Source organism: Tupaia chinensis, unplaced genomic scaffold (genome assembly GCF_000334495.1).
Source record: "Tupaia chinensis unplaced genomic scaffold, TupChi_1.0 Scaffold000227_1, whole genome shotgun sequence".
Lineage (NCBI taxonomy): Eukaryota > Metazoa > Chordata > Mammalia > Scandentia > Tupaiidae > Tupaia > Tupaia belangeri.
The window spans coordinates 509321-528283 of record NW_006159702.1 but is presented as its reverse complement, the minus strand read 5'-3'; the positions used below and the strand labels follow the sequence as shown (position 1 = coordinate 528283).

At 46.1% G+C, this 18963-nt stretch overlaps 1 protein-coding gene across 13 annotated transcripts in view; it reads right to left on the bottom strand.

Annotated features, from left to right (window-relative positions):
- Positions 1-18963, bottom strand: part of MTSS1 (MTSS I-BAR domain containing 1) — a 194613-nt gene that overhangs the window by 77300 nt on the left and 98350 nt on the right. Inside the window, exon 1 of one of the 13 annotated variants that reach the window (XM_006148028.3) lies at positions 9589-9607. The exons of the other annotated variants lie outside the window; for them this stretch is intronic. The gene's annotated coding sequence lies outside the window, so the exon portion shown is untranslated. Of the gene's footprint in view, positions 1-9588; positions 9608-18963 lie in introns of those variants that run through there. 13 annotated transcript variants of the gene reach the window in all.

Genomic DNA, 18963 nt, shown 5'->3' with positions numbered 1-18963 from the left:
AAATATTTATAAATCCATGGGCAGTGGTAAAGAGTCTCCAGGGGATTCTGGGACCTGAACCAGACAGGTCAGGTTTGGGCTTGATTTAGTTTGCTCGGGTCAGTGCTACCGCAAGCCGGCTTTACTCACTTCAGAAGACTCTCTCAGATAAATCAATCGAAGAGAATATACCATACAGTAGGATACTATTTATTTTTAAAAGAAGAAAGAGATTCTGCCATTTGCCACAACGTGAATGAACCTGAAGACAGGATGCTAAATGAAACTAGCCAGAGACAGAAAGACCAAGACCTGCATGAGATGAGTAAGATACTCCAGACGAGGACTCACATGTGGAATCTAAAACGGGGGGGAAAGTCAAACTTAGAGAAATAGCAATTTGTAAAGCGGCAGTGGGGGAGAGGAGAAAATGACTGAGAAAATGGAGGTCAAAGAATACCAAGGGACTTTAAAAAGTTTGTGGGAAAATGGAATTAAAGAACACGTTCATTTTGGTGCCAAAAAAAGAAGAAAGAAAGAAATCCAGGCAGTTTTTCCCTAAAACACACTCATGACCTTTTTGAAGGCCTCATTGTGAGGTAGTACGTAAGAACCATGAATAGGTTCAGAGATCTAATGAACAACATGAGGGACTGACAGCTAATAACACTGTATTATATCTGGGATTGTTGGATTATTATAAGAAGTAGAATTTTGGTGCCCTGGCCATCAGAAAAACGGGAGTGAGGGGGGTAATTATTGGGTCATCACCATCAGAAAAGTCATGACACATTTTTGCGCAGAAAAATAACGTCCTGACTTTTCCAATGACCAATATATGAGATGAGAGAGATGGTAAAAATTTGACCACAGTAATCATTTTACTGTTTATAAAACTGTCATGTGATACACCTTAAAAATATACAACAAAATAAAGGGACCAGCAGTTAGAGTAATGGCTATGTCGCTGGACTCCCATGTAGTCAACCATGGTTCACAGTCCCGGACCCGGTGGCTTAAACTCACGCCGGGCACGTGTGCGTGTGTGCCCAGGATCCCAAGAGGAGAATGGAAGAAAAGGGATTGCAGCGTGGCCATCCCCTCTGGGGGGTGATTTCTCACTTTCTATCTCTCTGTCTCTCTGTCTGGCGAGCACACGCGCCCTATAGCAAAAAAAAAAAAGAAAAAAGAAAAGAAAAAAAAAGGTAGTCTCCATAGCCTGGGGGTCATAGGACCATATCCTACATGGCCAACTGAAGTTCAAATCCCAGCTCCAACAGCTTGACAAAGATGCCAAATGAGTATGTGTGTGTGCATGCCCAAAACTCTAATGAATGGAGAAATGGAGAAGGCATCGCAAGGTGCCCTCACTTGACGAGGGGTTTGCTTTCTCCCTCGCCCTCTCTTGCTGTCTCTCTGGTGAATGTACACACCTCCTGGCAATGTTTTTCCCTTAAGGGCTGAAATTTTAAAAAGGAAGAAAGAATAAAGAAAGATGACACTCCTTTTTAAAACTTTTTTTTTCTTTTTTCTTGTGACTCAAATCAAGGAAAAAAGGGGAAGGGCCTATGGCAAGATTAGATAGAGTATAGACAGTCCCACCCCCATAGAAGAGTAAGAACAGTTCGAGCATCTTGCTTTTATCGGCCCTTCCAGGAGGGCAAGCCAGGGAGATTAGATGAAGCATTCAAGGGCTATCTAATCCAAAAAAAACGTTTTTTGTCGGAAGAACTCCAACAATAAGAGGTCCTCTAGGCTGCTTGATCCAGCTGTTTCAGAGCAAGACAACGGTTTCAAACTGTTTAACTTCAACTTTATCTGTTGTTATCTGAACTCATACAAAATGTTCATCCTTCTCACAGGCCACATGCCACTAAACTGCATGTGTTCGTTTTCATATGTATGTATGAAACTTGCCATACTTCCCCAAACACCTTCCACTGGCGTACTGATCAATCCCTTTTATGAGCAGCAACACGAAAAGGCTAAAATGACTGAAAAACATGGCTATGCTCAAGTTTGTGCATGTTACTGTTTTTCTCGTTTGTTTGTTTTAACCAAACATAAATAAATCTAGCACTCAAAATATTAGGTCATCATGGGACCAGCAGTTAGCGTAACGGCTATGTCGCTGGACTCCCATGTAGTCGACTGTAGTTTGAGTCCTAGACCTGGTGGCTTAAAACTCACACCGGGTGCGTGTGCGTGCGTGCCCAAGATCCCAAGAGGAGAATGGAGGAGAAGGGATTACGGCGCAGCGATTCCCCCAGGGGGGTGACTTCTCTCTTTCTGTCTGTCTTTCTGGAGAGTGCATGCGCCCTATAGCAAAAACCACTCCAAAAAATGTATATATATATTAGGTCATGAGAAAACTCATGACTTTTTGTTTGTTTTTCTACGCAAAAATGCATCCTGACTTCTGATGACTCAATAGTTTGGTGCCCTGACCCTCTCCTCAAATAACTGAGCTGCACAATAAATACTTACTGGCTTCACGAAATGGCCTGGAAGATTGACATTTTAAAAACTAAACATCTAGTTGAAGCACCTGGATTAAAAACAAACAAACAAAGAGCACTAAAACATCGAAGCACCTAAAATCCACTGCCCTCTTCCCCTTTCCTGGGGAAGATAGGGAAATTGCTTCCACTCCTCTTGCAGTTAGTCGAGTCATTGCTTCCTGTGGATGAACTGATGCATGCCGGTTGTACAGCTTAAAACAGAGAGGAGAGGTTTACTTGCAATCTCCACCTTATCTGTGCATCTATTTGGAAAGGCTTGTCATTGTGCAAACACCTGGACAAGAAAAGAAGATTCTTCTGTTCTCAATGTCTGGACCACAGAGTGGGAGAGAAAGGAGCCTGCGCACACTATTTCATATACAAAAGAGCTCTAAATCAAATGGCAGTGTTCAGATGGCAAGAGAATTCCATCTTTTTTAATTGCCAGAAGGCCTGTGCACTTAACAGAGAGAGACAGAAAGAAAAGGGCGGGGGGGGGGGGCTGGGGGGGGGGGGACACCTTAGGATGGGGAGTGGTTATACTATAATCTCATCCCCTACTATTTGTCCTACTGGAATTTTGGGCACACACACATGGCATTTTTCATTCTGCCAGAACCAGGATTTGAACCATCGTCAGCCACGTTGGATCCAGCTCCCTTAACCACCAGGTTACAGCCCAGCCTAAGAAAATGCCATCTTTTTGAGCAGGGCAGAGATCTTTTCAGGTTTTCAGGCTAGGTTGAGAAAGGAGAAATATGGTAGGCATGGTCCAGACATTCAGAGAGCAGGTGACAAAGAGCAGTGGCGATGTGACAGAGAAAAAGAAAAGGAAGGGGTGCTTCAGGGTAGTTACGCAGCTTGGGAGCACAAGAGGGATGAAAGAGGCAGGGCTGGGAATCCCAGCTGAGTCACACATCAAGCCCAGGTACCCGCCACCCTGGGAGTCCCACTAACAGCTATGGAAATGAGGAGGCAGCAGTTTGGTTTGGCGGAGTCTCAGGTGCTATGGGGACAGCCAAATACTCCCTGCACTGTGCCAGCCACACTGACGGCACCGAAATAAATGTCTGTTCAGATGAAAGGAGACCAACTAGCAGACGGCTGGAAATAGAATACGAAATCTGACTCGAAGAGGTGGATTTGCCCAGAGCAGGGAGGTGTGGGCATGAGAATGAATGAGGCCTACCCACAAATCTGTTTGCTACCCTCTACAAGAAAATGACAGATGTCTGGCAAATGCCTGGAAATGTCCTGACAACCATTGTCCTTGTCTCATAGATAAATGCTCTAGATGACGTGCCCACATTTCTCCAACGACAGAACTCAGTGGCTGGTTGTAATAGCATGTGGCCCCAAATCTGTCAGGGCCTGGATGTGTGGATTTCAGATCCAAAAGTGTCAATCTTCCCTTTTCTAGGAAATGGTTTTCTAGGCAGAACTCTGAGCTTGGGAGCCATCTCTTGTGAGATGAATGAAGGGGCATTGTGCAAATCACTGTCTTCTTTGTCCGCTAGCATCAGACTCTTGTCCTGGCCTTCCACTAGTTACGAGACTCTTCAGAGGACCCTGGATCTTTCTGGGCCTCAGTGTGCTCATCTGTGAAGTGGAACTCTCTGCGTGCTTTGTCACCTTCCAGTAAGGAGCATCTGGAATAAGTCCCGGGAGAATACATTATAAAATATAAAGTCCTCCACAAGAGCAAAGGTTTCTTGCAAATAGCCAAATCCTTTTCATCTATGCATTGAATCTCTCAAAATAATTCTTTGTCATTCTTGAAGGCAGAATTACAGCCCAGAGAAATGAGCGCATGGTTGAAAATTTAAGAATCACAGAGCTGAAACTTTAGACAGACCAGCACTTTCACACACAGACTTTCAGTTCTCCAACACAGGCGGCTTTCATGGCCACGTCCAGCTGGTACAGACCATCTGCTGGCGAGGCAACTCTACCCCCAGAAGCAGCCCAGTCCTGGCGCAAAGAGCCAAGGCCAGTGAAGGCACGCCCCCACACATAAAAACTGCAGCTTTGAGAACTGTTGTGAAAGGGCCTTAAAATGTTCCAGCTGCAAGTGTGGCTATCCTGCCTTCTTTAAATGCATCTAGTTCCTTTTCTTTCCTGATGAACAGACTCCCAGCCCTGCTCCAAAACAGGAAGGCTACACATCCATTTTCATGAGCAAACCCTCATACACAGCAATGTTCCTAGGCAAGAAATCCAGACTCAGGGTTATGTCCGTGCAACGCCCCCTTTCCTCCCTGCCTCACCTCCCAGTGGGCTCCAGGGTCAGCTTTCCAAACTCTGAGACTTTACCTTAAGGGTGATGAGCACCTATTTTGTACAGCAGTCACTTAGAGGCTGATGAAGGGGGAGGCTGCACTTTGAACCCCAAGAGGGTTCCACGGCACCTGTCTTTAAACCATGGCACCATTTTGAAAGGGTGATGGGTGATTGGAATGAATGAAGAGATGAAATGAAAGCCAGATCACAGCAAATAGAAGGAGCTATGGGGCAGGAAGTTGCAGGTGTAATGGTCTCCTGGGAGTAGAATCATTTCTCACTACACTGAGCCATTCTACTCTTTGGCCATCTCTTAGAAACATCCTATACACGGTGCTGGGCTGGTCCAGACACTGACAGCTCTCTGCTCGGATGCACGAGTCAGAAAACAACCCCAGAGTCAAGGTAGCACCAGTCAAAAGGACCTTGAGACACATTAAGTTCAGAAATACGTAATCTCAGCCACAGAGTTGGGGAAGGGTGGCGGGGATGGGAATCTAGGAAACTCCACCCACCTGGGCAGTTTGTTAGGAGGCCTTGGAAGAAGGTTTTAGCTGGACCTGGTTGCAGGGATGGGATGGTTAGACAGGGTCAGGGCTGAGCAAGGACAATTCAGAGGGCTCCTACAAGTTCTGTCTGGGCCTCTTGGTCTCTGGGTTCTTCCCCTGAGCATCACCCTAGCCTCTGCTGCAATAGACAGATAGGAAAGCCAGTGAGGATCACGTCCCCATGGGGACTGCTGCAGGGTCTGGTGCACACTGCCTGGACCCAAGAAAGGCCTCAAGGAGATCCTGCTCATGGCAGCGCATGAGTCAGCAGTCTGCTCCCAGCCCGTGACTAGCCTGCACATGTGGGCTGGAAATGAGCCTGTCACGCGATATTGCTTCACTCCGTGAGTCCTGCGGACACTCCTATTTACCAGGAAGCAACTGTATGGCCTACTCCAAGTTAGCACAGAGAAATCTTCCAGGGTTCAAAAAGCTGTCACCTTGGTTTTCTTTTCTCTCTTCTCTTCTCTTTTTTTCTTTTCTTTCTTTCTTTTTTTTTTTTTTTTTTTTTTTTTTATTTTTTTATTTTAATGTTACCAGAGAGGGACAGTATGTGGGGAGTTGGTGAGAAAGCAAGCTGCCAGGTCTGGGACTTGAACCATGATTGGCTATGTTGGAGTCCATTTTGTTTGTTTTTTTTTTTTTTTTTTTTTTTTTTTTTTTAATCTTTTAATTGCCAGAGGACCTATGCACTTAACAGAGGGAGAGAGAAAGCACCCCCAATGGGGCATGGTCACACTACAATCCCTTCTTCTCCACTTTTCTATCCTATCAGGATTTGAGGCACTCACCCTACATGTCTGGCATGTTTCAAACTGCTGGTACCAGGATTTGAACTGTGGTCAGCCACGTTAGAATCTGCTCTCTTAACCATTAGGCTACAAGGCTAGCCACACCCTGATTTTCAAAAGAGACGGTGGGATGGTCCTTGTCCTCCTTGTAACTCAGTACCCCTGGCTTCTGACTGTGGTGTCTCTATGGTCCTCTGAGCTGTCTGCAGACCTGGAATCACCTTACGCTATTTAAAATTGTTTAATTAAGTTACCTAGTAGGCGCTCGGAGGACGAGGGTCGGTTGTGAGTGAGAAATTCGGGCATAATCACTACATTAGCTAATACTCACTGAGGGTCACTGCACATGCTAGGCACTTGACATTTCACTGTCTCCGCACCCCTGCCAGCCAGCATCTCTGCTGTAGAAAGGAGGAAACTGAAGCTCCCAAGTCACCTATCCAAGGTCTCAAAAAGCAGAATGTGTCAGGGCCAGGATTCAAACCAGCCTATCAAGTTCCACATCCTTTGTTCTCCACTCTTCCTCTGTGCCACAGAGCCACAGCTGGGGAGGCAGAGAAGACATGGGAGAGGAAGAGAGGAAGTCAGCGAGGATTCAAGGAGAGGCAGGGTGGAAACAGGCTGAGCAGCCCTGTGGGATTAGTGAGGGCCTCCAGAGACCCTGAATGGGAAGGGAGCTCAGGAAGGGGAGAGAAGAAAGGCCACAGGGCACAGGTGCCGGCCTGAGGTATCTCAACTTCCAGAGACCGCAGGGAGCCCTGGAAAGCAGCACAGGGAAGCGAAGTGAGCTATGCTTTAGAAAGAAAACTGACATCGCCATTTCCTGCAAGGCCTTCCTACAGCAAGAAAACCAGAGATGAGGACATTTCAGAATAGGAATCTAACAGAAACAGAGGCTAAACGCCTGGCAAGGGGAGAGGACTTCCTGTCTCAGCTGTGAGTCTGAGCCCCAAGACAACACTGCCCTGGTCTCTGCACTCCAGATCATTTTCCCCAGAACACAGCACCAATTACCTCTTCTAATTAAACCACCGCCACAGGATGCCACATCCAAGGGCTGAACCAGCAGCAGGATGCGTCCCTGGCCCCAGGCTGGCATTTATGACCCTTATTAGCAGGAAGGCTCGTCTCCTGCTCCCACAGCTCACCCATGTGCCCAGAGCCTCTGACTGGGCAGAAAGTCAACAATGCAGAACCCAGAGGAGCCAGAGCTCGCCCACCTCCAAGTCCACCATCCTGAGGAGCCAGAGCTCGCCCACCTCCGAGTCCACCATCCTGAGGAGCCAGAGCTCGCCCACTTCCGAGTCCACCACCCTGAGGAGCCAGAGCTTGCTCACCTTCAAGCCCACTATCCTGTATGATGAGGCTTCTGGGACACCAAAGTCAACAGTACCGACCCCAAAGGGGAACTTTCCCCATGGAGGATGGTAATTTACCAACATCCAAGTTACAGGCATTTTTATCAGCTAACAGCTTCCACTATCTGAGTGCCTATGACGAGCCAGAAACTGCAAAAAATACCTTCTATAATTTAATTTAATCCTCATGATGACTTTTTATTTAAAAAATTATTTATTTGACTTCATTTATAATTATTATATACCGTTATTTTTAAAATTTGCTACAGGGCACATGTGCTCACCAGAGAGAGAGAATGAGAGGAAGGTGAGAAAGCAAGCCACCAGGTCTGGGACTAGAACTGCGGTCAGCTTGTGGGAGTCCAGCGTCTTAACCACCACACCACCTTCTGGTTCCCAAAACAACTCTTTGAGGTGATTCTTTTGCTACCCCTTCCCCATTAATGAAGGGGACACTGGGGCTAGGAGTCGGTAGACCTACAGTTAACATCCAGACGCCTAGTTTTAAAGTCTGTGCTTCTCCCATGACAGCAGAGCACACTCTGAAAGGAGCTGGTTCGGATTTCACACAATCCGAAACTATCTACAGGGTAGTTCTACTAACCAAGAGGGTCCACAGGGGGAGCAGGGAAGTGAGCTAATGACGAGAGCTCGAGTATACTGAGCAGGCCCAGGCCTAAGCTCCACACACACATTTATTTCATTTTTCAACACCCCTTTGAGTAGGTCTTACCATCATGCCCACTTTAGATGAGGAAACTGAGAGTCAAGGAGATTGAGTCACTTACAGTTCCATAGCTAGGAAATCATAGAACAGGATTCTCAGTTCTGGGCCTGCCTAACTCTAAAGCCCAAGCTCTGACACTGAGATACAACACAGCTGGATTTTGTACCCCAAGCACAAGTTGCCATATCCCCAGTCCCTGAGACAGTCAAGTACCCCCATGGAAGTGGCCTGTACTGCTGGAGGTTGGCCAGGTACTGTTTCTATCCCAACATGCAGAAGACCAGACCCCTGAGCTTAACCTGCCTGAAGAGGGTCTTCTCTCTCAGAGACCTTGCAGTGAGGCCACGATGGCACTTTAGAAGAATGAGGTCTCTCCAAGTGAATCATCCAAATAACTAATCCCCATCATTTTAACTGCAATCCTTTAAAAACATAGTACATCCATGAAGCCTTCTAAAATAGCACCTCCTGCCAAGTGGCTGTTGGTTCACCTTCAAAGGACGGAGCCGGCAAGGACAGGTGTGCGGAGTGGAGCTGCTGCATTAGCCCCACCTGTTTGTCCTGTCAGTCTGAGGCCTCCTTGCAATCCCTCATCTGCTCATGGAGTATGGCTCTTCTTTCTAAATTGCTTAAAACATCTAGATCACAGGCATCGCAAGAACTGTGACCAGGAAAAAGAAACCGTCTGCCACCTTGCCAGAAGAGGTCACCTTCAGAAGTGACCTATTTGGTCTCTGGGTCCAAAGAGGCTGCAGACCCCTGAAGCCACCACTCCACACCCACCTGATGTAGTGGGGTTAAAGGGGGCACCCCTCCTTTTGGCAAGCCATCCGCTAACAGTGTCACCAACAGTCAAGTGGGCCCAGGTCATATAAGTGACTATCAACCACTTGGGAATGAAGGTCATATGGGGTGTGACAGGAGAGGGTAGGAACTGAAGGACAGGAAGGGAACGGACCCAGGGGGAAAAGCAGATGAGAAAGGCCACTGGTGTTTTCTCATTCTTTTGACTGACAAAGATCTCACGTTTATTATCTTAGTTGTCACAGCAACTCTAAGGAGAGGACACCCAATGATTGATCTCCTTGGTTTGCAAATATGGGAAGTGAAATGGAAAGAAAGTAACTCACATTTCAGATGGTATAGACACTTATAACTCAGGAGGACTCGTGGGCCAGCAACAAGACACAAGCGGCTACTCCACACCAGGGTCTACACTGCAGCAAGACTCTAGGCCATTGCTAGCTACTGAAAAGTTTGAAATGCCCCGGTCTAATAGCACAGGTTTTAGAGTCAGAAAAACTGGGTTCCTGCCCCAGCCACACTGCTTACTTGCTATGTGACCTGAAACAAGTGACAGAGCCCCAACCTGCCTGAATAGTGTCATCTGCAAAGTATACCTACTTTAAGACAGCTGTAAGAAGTGCACAAAGCACTCAGCACAGAACCCGATCCCAAAACCAAACCCCAAACTGGCAGTAGGCTCTGCTATCAGCATTTCAAGCTAGAATCCAAGTTCCCAAGTCCTGCCTCTTGTTCCTTTCCATCATTCCAGAAACCTCTGGCCACGGAGTTCTAGCACCTGCTTGATATGTCACAATGCTCTGCTACCTGTGCACTTGTAAATACACATTTTAGTGCAGTGTCATCACTGAGACAAAGCCACCAGCTACTCGGGGAGCCAGAGATACACTTGTGTAAGTAGACAAAAGTCATACTAATGGTGGCACTTAAACATCTAATCAGCCAATACCCTATAGCTTCATCCTAGACCTAAAACACTTTCTCCCCAAACACAGACACAAACACCCTCACCTACACACACAAAGACACACACACACACACATACAACTGAAGTTAAATGGCAAGTGCAAAGAACGAGTTTTTATGGGAAGCTGGTGGGTGGAGACAGGTCAGGTCCTCTGGATTCAGATTGCAAACAAGTTGCCACAGCTGGGTGCCTCTGAGGACTGCACAGACCAAAGGTCACTACCTTGACCCAAAAAATCTCCCTCATGACACAAAATGTCCTTTACTTCAAGAGCTAGCAAACATAGCAACCTGATTTCACAAGAGATGATCCCTATCAGATTCTGCAGGGCACGTACACATTGAAAGGAAAAGCTAAGTCCAGGTAACAGGGTCCCAGCACCTATACACAGGTCAGATCCTTAAGGGTGATGAGCACCGACTTCCTACAGCGGTTACTTACAGAGTCTGATGAAGGCAGAGGCTGCAATTCGATCTCAAGAGGATTCCACGGGCGCCTGTCTTTAAACCATGGCACCATGTTGAAAGGGTCATGGTGATTAGAATAAAGGAAGAGAAGAAACAAAAGCCAGATCACAGGAAATAGGAAGGGCTGCTTAGGGTTTGGTGGGTGGCCTGGTCAATTCTTCCCCGTCCCTCACTTCGTGCCAAGGCTGATCATCTGCTGTTAAAGTGTCTCTGGCCACACAATGTCCACTTCACTCTCAAAGTCACCATGTGGGTTCTTCTAAAATCCCTCAGACCTGTCACATTGCCTTTCTAAAGCTCAACCATTTTGGGCACCACACCTAAGGGATTTGATCGCATCCTGCCCTTCAGGGGGCTCTCTACTACTTACAAAGTAAAACCCTGGGTCTCCCAAAAGTGAGGGCAGCAAAGTTCAAGGTCCCCCCATTGCCACTGTCTGTCCACTCTAGTCTTCTGTCACAGCCACTGGATAAAAGAACGGTGATCAGGGATACGACTGGTGGTCGAGAACAAGCAGGGCGGGAGAAAGTCAGGAGCGAGTCTCTCAATGCTGCCTTTTATTAACACATAACTGAAACTATGATCAATAAAAATTGTGACAGATTTTGTTAAACACTGGAAATTTCTCCAACAAGTGACTGCTGTCATCTTAGACATCAATGCTTTAATAATTCTCTTGTTAGGTGAAGCCTTTAGGGAATGCATACTTAAGGATGGCATTCAGGCGTAGGTTTCTAAGTAACTCAAGAAAAGGATTCCCCCTGCTTCACAAACTCTCTCTCTGACCATAAATAGCACTGAACAGTTTTGTCACTTGTGTTGGTCCTAAGACGTGGCCTTGAATCCTATTTCACTGTTCTTACCCAAAAGGCCCAGAAGCACTCTGGCTCCTGTTTCTAAAAAAACAATTAGGTCCACTCTCAGTTGGTAGAAGTTTGCTACAATAAATTGTTTTTAAAATCATGTTTGCAGGGATCAGCAATTGGCATAATGGCTATGTCTCTGGATTCCCATGTAGTCGACCATGGTTCGAGTCCCAGACCCAGCGGCTTAAACTCATGCCGGGCGCATGTGCGTGTGTGCCCAAGATCCTGAGAGGAGAATGGAGGAGAAGGGATTGTGGTGTGGCCATCCCCCCTGGGGAGTAATTTCTCGTTTTCTGTCTCTCTGTCTCTGTCTTTTTGGCGAGCGCACATGCCCTATAGCAAAAACCTCTACCAAAAAAAAAAGAAAAAAAAATCATGTTTGTTGATTCTAATTCAATATTGTCTATGTTTTTGATGATGGTTCCAGAAGAGGTTCCCTAAAGGTCTGAACAATGGTCACTCTGGTAGAGTAGGTAGAATTAGCTTTCAAAGGTAACTAATTACTTATCTCACACTGCAAGCTGTGATCCTGATCCAAATTTATATGTGAAAGTATAAATTAATCAAAGTGACAAAACAGCAATGACCTTCTCTAGGAAGCTTCCTTGGAGAGCAGTAAAATGGATAATCTGTAGAACAGTCCTTATTTAAAATGAGAACTATAAAAAGTCCTAGTCCCTACTATGTTTCTTCATGCTTCTCCTCTTCATCTTCTCCAACCGTGCTGTATAAATAGTTATAAAAATGATGAGATCTTGATCTGGCATCAGAACATACCCCTCACTTAGTTATAAAAGCTGAAAAAGACAAGTGACCAATCTGATTTTTGTGGTCAGTTGCTTAAAAGAGGAGACCTTCAAATTTCCTTGACCTAAATCCTTTCTTTGCTGCCTGTTGCCTTAAAATAAATGTATAGTCCGTGCCCTTGTATTTGAAGTGTGACTCTAGACAAGCAGCCGGAGCATCGCTTTGGAGCATAACAGAAATGCAGAACCCCAGGGCTCCACCCTGGACTTGCTGAGTCAGAACATGCATTCGACAAGATCCCAAACAATGAATATGCATATCAGGGTCTAATATGTGTGTGATATTCTACACTAAAAAAAGAGACAACAACAACAAAAAGTTTCTTACAGTCCTAATGAACCTTTTGTTTTGTACAAAACATTAACTGTTCTGTGACTCTTTCATCACCTATAAAAAAGGATCCGTTTATGGAGCTAGACACAGGAAAAAAACATGATGTTCTGTGAAGCTGACCTACATGGGAAGGTTTCAGATACCCACAATCCAAAGCTGCCTGAGGCTGGGGTTGGACCATGATGTCAAGACTCACTTGGGGGTATATACTTCCTCATGTTCTCAGCTTCTCACTCATGGAAGAAATAAATACAAAAAAGGAACACAGCCAGCTGTGGCCTGGTAGTTAAGGCAGCTGGATTCCACATGGCCAACCCTGTGATTCAAGTCCCAGACCTGGTGGCTTGAAAATCAGCCAGGGGTCACGTGCGGGCATAACCAACATCCCCAAAGGAGGGAGAAATGGAAGACAAGGGATTGTGGGGTGACCATTCCCAACAGTGGGTGCTCTCTCACTTTCCCTTTCTCTTTCTCTCTGATGAGAACATATGCCCTCTTTCAAATTAGAAAAAAAAAAAAAAAGAAAAAGGAATAATGACATTTGAAAAACAGAAGAAAGAGGGAAAACTAATTGTATATGGTTTTCATAAGAGTTAATGCTGAATGCCTAGTTCAGAGCTTAGAACTTTAAAGGTCCTCAAACCTACATTTACTAGAGATCTTCAAAAATTCTGTGGAAGATGTGTATTATGAAAAGATTATGCATGGATTTCAAAATCTTTTAACTAAACTAAAGTCTTAGTTTAACTCCACAAACTTTTTGAGGTTTCCTCATATTTACCCTCTGAATAGCACTTCCTTTCTCCCCTTTCTTACCATAAGTAAACCTCATTTCGGTGTTAAAGCTGGTAAGAGATAAGACTAAGGAACAGCACCTGAGGGAGAAGAGGAAAGAGACAAGACAGAAAACAGGAGCTGAAAGAGAGGCAACTCTGGTGAACCTCAGAAAAGAAATTTCCAGAGGAGCAGTGTGCGCTCAGAGGCTGTGGCCCACCTTCAGAAGGCAGACTCCACGTGTAGTCACAGGTCCATGCAGCCAAAATGGATGTGGGCATCTAAAGCTCAGAAGACCTGGGCTTCATGGGCTACAAAGCTGAGCTATAAATTCATGCTTGAAATGCCCCAGGCAAACGCCCGAACACCTCTGTTCCTATAAAATCTCCCATGCCTCCCCATCCAGAGCGCAAGAAAATCCTGGTCACACGTGGTCCATTCTAACCAGTGGCTTCCAGGTTATCTCCTGTCTGCCTTCCTAAGTTTACACCCACCATAATGCTGCAAGTTCTAGCAGGTTACGGGTGCCTGGTCGCTGCTCTTCCGTGGGTCTCCTAGGCTGTTGTCTCTGATGCAACTGCCCTATTTCTAGATGCAATTGATTTCTTTTCTGGGTCCCTGATTCTTAATTTTATGAGATGGCTATTATGCTGCCCAAGTGATAAGGAAACACTGAGAAAGGTTCCATGACTCAATATTCTCATGTAGGCCAAATAAAATGCCCTGCTACATACACCAAGCCCCTGACTGAGTCTCTGGAAGGTCTTGGACACTCAGCAGTCTAAAATAAAAGACACAAAGGCAGGAAAGATACTGTGTCCAGGCCAGAGGGTCTGTTTAACAGGCTCCTGGACTAGGAACACACAGTACAAAGGGCACAGCCTTCATCCTCCAGTGCAGGTTCCTGCCGTTTTACTCCAGATATTGGTAGGCCTCTTTCTTTTCTAAACATATTTGGAGAATCAAACTACTAGGAAAATGACACAAAGGTTATTAACTAAGGGAGCTTATCTCCAAAAAATTTTCCAAAGGGCAGAGAGCATGACATGATCCTTCTGACAGCTGTGACAAATGCAGCTTGATCTGCCCAAAAGCCTCAGAGTTCACTCAGCCGTGATCACTAAGGAAAGGCACCCGCTGTCCCCTCAGAGCTCAACAGATCAACAGTCTTAGCACCTCCTTTGCCATCAATCAGAAAGCACCTGAGCGCCCTTGCCACTAGAGAGGGTGTCCTTGGAAGGTGGCTGCTTCCCATTTTGGCACGAGGAGGTCTCTGCCCCCTGGTGACCTTGCATGAGGCCTCAGATCCCCGTCCTCCTCAGAGGAGCCAACAGTCAGCATTTCTGTGGGCGGGGAGCCAGGAGCAGCTGACTTTCCCCATGTCATCATCTTCAGGCCTTTCTTAAATCACTGCACATTCCAAAGTGTGAAACTCTGAACTCAGAGGGGACTTTCCTCTGGCATCCATGCAGTGGCTCAGAGAGGAATTTGTTTCCCATCTTTTGCTCTGTGTCCCCTACTTGTACTCTTGTTTAATTTCACAACAACCCAGGGAGTTAGACCTTGACTTCAGAAGGGAACCACAGCCCTGCCTGAAGCCAGAGTGAGCACGGGGCTCCAGGACTGCCGCATCTTAAGGCACTTGCTCATGCTTTCTGAGCCATCTTGCTCCCACTAAACAAGGAGCTCAGACTGAGATGGCTAGACATGAAAGCAAACTTGTTTTGGGGAGGATGACCGACACAGTGGCAAAACATGATGCTCTGCAGAGCTGACCCACATGGGAGGTTCCCAGGTTCACATCAGACATCCTTAAATATCCCAGGCACATTGTCCCCAGGACCCAGGGCTGGCTGAAGCTGGGGGTAGATTATAGCATCAAGATCCTTTTGGGAGGTCAGCCAGTGACATGGTGGTTGAGGCGCTAAACTCCCACATGGCTGACCACTGTTTGAGTCTCAGAACTGACGGCTTGCTTTCTTTCTGTCTCTGGCTCTTTGTCTCTCTCTGGTGAGTGCATGTGTCCTATAGCAAATTAAGAACAATAATAAATTAAATTGAATTTAAAAAAGTAAAGACCCTTTGGGAGTGCTATCTCTCTCTATCTCTCTGGTTCAAGGAAGGAAGAGAAGGACAGAGTTTCTTGAATGGTTTTTTGGTTTTGTTTTGTTTTGCTATAGTACTTGCTGGAGATAAAGAGTGAAGGGGAGAGAGAGAGAGAGAGAAATCAGTCCCCAGGGAGTCTGGCCACACTGCAATACCATCCCCTTTTGGGATTTGGGACATGCACACACATGCGCCCAGCATATTTTCCAAGTTGCTGGGTCTGGAACTCAAACTACACAGTTGGCCACATGGCGGTCACAGCCACCTTAACCACATGACACCTGGTTAGCATGATGGGAGGAGGTAATTTAAAAAAAAAAAACAAGTAAAATAAAATGAATTTATATATTAATTCAATCCTACTCCATAAAAGGAAGCCAAAGAATGGAGTGGTAACTAGAGAGGGGGACACAATGAAGGGAGGTTGAGTGGGGAGCCATTAAAGATATGTTCACTCGTGGCCAATCTGGAGTGAGGAATTGGGGTGGGGTGGGGTGAGAAACCTGAGCAGGTGGGGATAGAGGTGCAAACCCAGAAGGCCCTTCTCCCCCAGGAAGGGGGAAGCAGAGTACAGGGCCCTGATGTGGCAGGCTGGTGGTCAGCTTAGCATCTGACAGTGGGAAGAGGAGCACTGAACACTGGCAGAAATGCAGGCGGGAGGAGTTAGATTCCTCACAACCCCTGGCCTTGGCCCAGCTGCTGCTTCATGCTGGGCTCACAGGAAACAGGTGGCCGCCTTCCTTCACACCCTGGAAGGAATGGAATTCAAGTGTCACATTCGGATCTCAGATACTTCACCCAAAGCAGCAGGTTTCTGATGGGGTCCAAGTGAGGGGGTGATCTGCTCGCAAAAGCCAAAGGGCTGCTTTTCATAGATACATTTGGGATGTACACACTTGCGCATCTATTCAGTTTATGCAAATATTTACCAGAAGTTGCTATGGGAATATGAAAATAAATCAGGCTGAACTTGCCCTCAACGAACACAGCTTCTCACACGACTTTCACATGAGTTAGATGAATGTAAGGAGTATAAACAGGCTGGGTGCTTCACGGGAAGCAGATGAATTCCAATTAGGACATTAATTCCAATAAAGAGTAGGGTAGTGGTTCCCAGACTTTAATGGACAGTAAGAAGTACTGGGCGTCTGAGCCTGGTGGCGCAGTTGGTAGCAAACCGAACTGCCATGCTGAAGCCATTCGGTCAACTGAGGGTTTGGATCCCGAGGTCAGCTTGAAAACACGGCAGGAGCATGCACAAGCACTCAAGACCCTGACAAACTGGAGGGCAAGGAGAGAGGATCGCTGTGACAGGACCCTGTTGAGTCCACTTCTTTCTTTCTCTCTCTCCCCTTCATGAGTAAAATAAACTTAAAAAAAATTATCCAAAAAATGTTCTCTAAGAAGTGTGTCCTTCCTCATGAAATTCTGTAATTCCATGTTACCTGCTGATCCAAGTTGGTTAACGCTCTGGACACTCCCACATGGCCAATCACAGTTCGAGTCCCAGACCTAGTGGCTTGTTTTCTTTCTTTCTCTCTCTCTCTCTCTTTCTGTGTGTGTGTGTGTGTGTGTGTGTATGTGTGTGTGAGTGTGTGTCTGGTCAAATTAAAATAAAATGAATGGATAAATAAAATAAATAATTCTTTAAGAAAGAAAAAAAAGGAGAAGGTGCACACAAGGGTTTGTGACCAAATCTGTGACCCCACACCGGCCCCGCCTTACTATTTAGTAAGGCCACTGAGTAGAGCTTCAAAGGAAGCCCAAATTATCCAAAAATAAGCTTGGAAGGAGAAGAGTCCCATCTGAAACAGGAAAGGGATCACACTCACAGGTTCCAGCTCCAGATTTCCTTCCCTGGCGGAGATCCGTGCCCTTTGGTGCACTGTCAGGAAACCGTGGGGTCTAAGACAGGATAAGCAGACACCTGCTCTCCCCACATTCCTCGAGCCCGTCTGCTGTCCCCGGAACGCCAAGAGAACAGAACAGGCCACAGAGCTAATTACCACCATTCAAGCATGAAGCTGTAACATCTCCAAAATGCTTCCTATTTAATAACCCAGGAGTCTTTGGATTAATACCCATCCCAGACATATTTCCTCCTTTAGAACACAGGAGAGTGACAAGGACCCTGAGGCCACCAAAGTAGCAGAGGGGGAGGCTTTTCTTAATCACTAGGAATTATCACTATAGTGTTACAAGCAAACAAATAAAAAATACCATTTTGGAAATAGAGAAACAGTTTTAATTAACTGGGAAGGCCAGACAGAATTCATCAAAAGCTACACTGGCACGTACTTACTATACATTTTAAACAAGAAAAAAGTTATTTCTACTTTTCAAATGCACATATAGTAATGAGCTAGGTTAAAAGGGTGTCAGAAAGCAGTTTTAGAACACCTGCTTTAATGAAGATGTCAAATGATAGTGCTCTAAGAACATGTTCTATTAAATATACCATTTTTCTGACAGTACTAACTTGCTTTGGTGATCTGGATGTGATGTTAATGGCCATTTTTGGCTAAATGTTCATAAATTTGTAATCTGGGAAATCTAATCCATAAGGTTTTTGCTGGGAGCCAGCAGGTGCTGTAGTGGTTAAGGCCCTGGACTCCCACATGCTGACAGTGGTTCAGATCCCAGACAAGGAAACTCGAAAATCAAGATGATACCCAGTGTGTGTGCATGTGTGCCCAGAATCCCAGAAGGAGAATGGGAAAGAAGAGATTGTAAAGTGGCCATCCTCCCTTGGGGGTGATTTCTCACTTTCTCTCTCAGTCTCTCTCTAGGTAGCTCACGTGCCCTTTGGAAAAACCTTTACAAAAAATTGGGGGGGGGCTGAATTTCTTGCCCCAATAACTAATACTTGCAATAGCGAAAAAGATAAACATTATAAAGACAGACTAGGGACCAGCAGTTAGCATAATGGCTATGTCGCTGGACTCCCACGTAGTCGACCGCGGTTCGAGTCCCGGACCCGGTGGCTTAAACTCACGCCGGGTGCCTGTGCGTGCGTGCCCAAGATCCCGAGAGGAGAATGGAGGAGAAGGGATTGTGGCGTGACCATCCCCCCTGGGAGGTGATTTCTCGCTTTCTATCTCTCTGTCTCTCTCTGTCTGTCTGGTGAACGCACCTGATCTCTAGCAAAAGCCTCTCTCAAAAAAAAAAAAAAAAAGACAGACTATTATAAGGAATCCATGATATTTAGTGAGCATCTACTGTGTGAAAGCTGTTTTCACAGAGATTATTTGCTCACTGGCCCACTCCCAACACAGTATTGGACAGGAGCTGTTCGTCTTATTTTACAGATGAGGAGACAAAGTGGCTGGCTTGTCCCAGGACTCACAGCCGGTAGGTGGGTCAAGCTGGGATAGGAACCCAGCTTTCTGGACTCCCCACCCACTATCCTTTTGCCATCTCATTTACTTCTCATCAATAAACTGTGACAAGACTAAGAAATGGAACTCCGGTTCAACAGAAAGACTACCCTCTCTGCTGTGATGGTTCTTCGATTCTGGTTTAAGAAGTCAGTGCAGGGAACCAGCAGTTAGCATAATGGCTATGTCGCTGGACTCCCACGTAGTCGACCGCGGTTCACGTCCAGGACCCAGTGGCTTAAAATTCACGCCGCGCGCGTGTGCATGCGTGCCCAAGA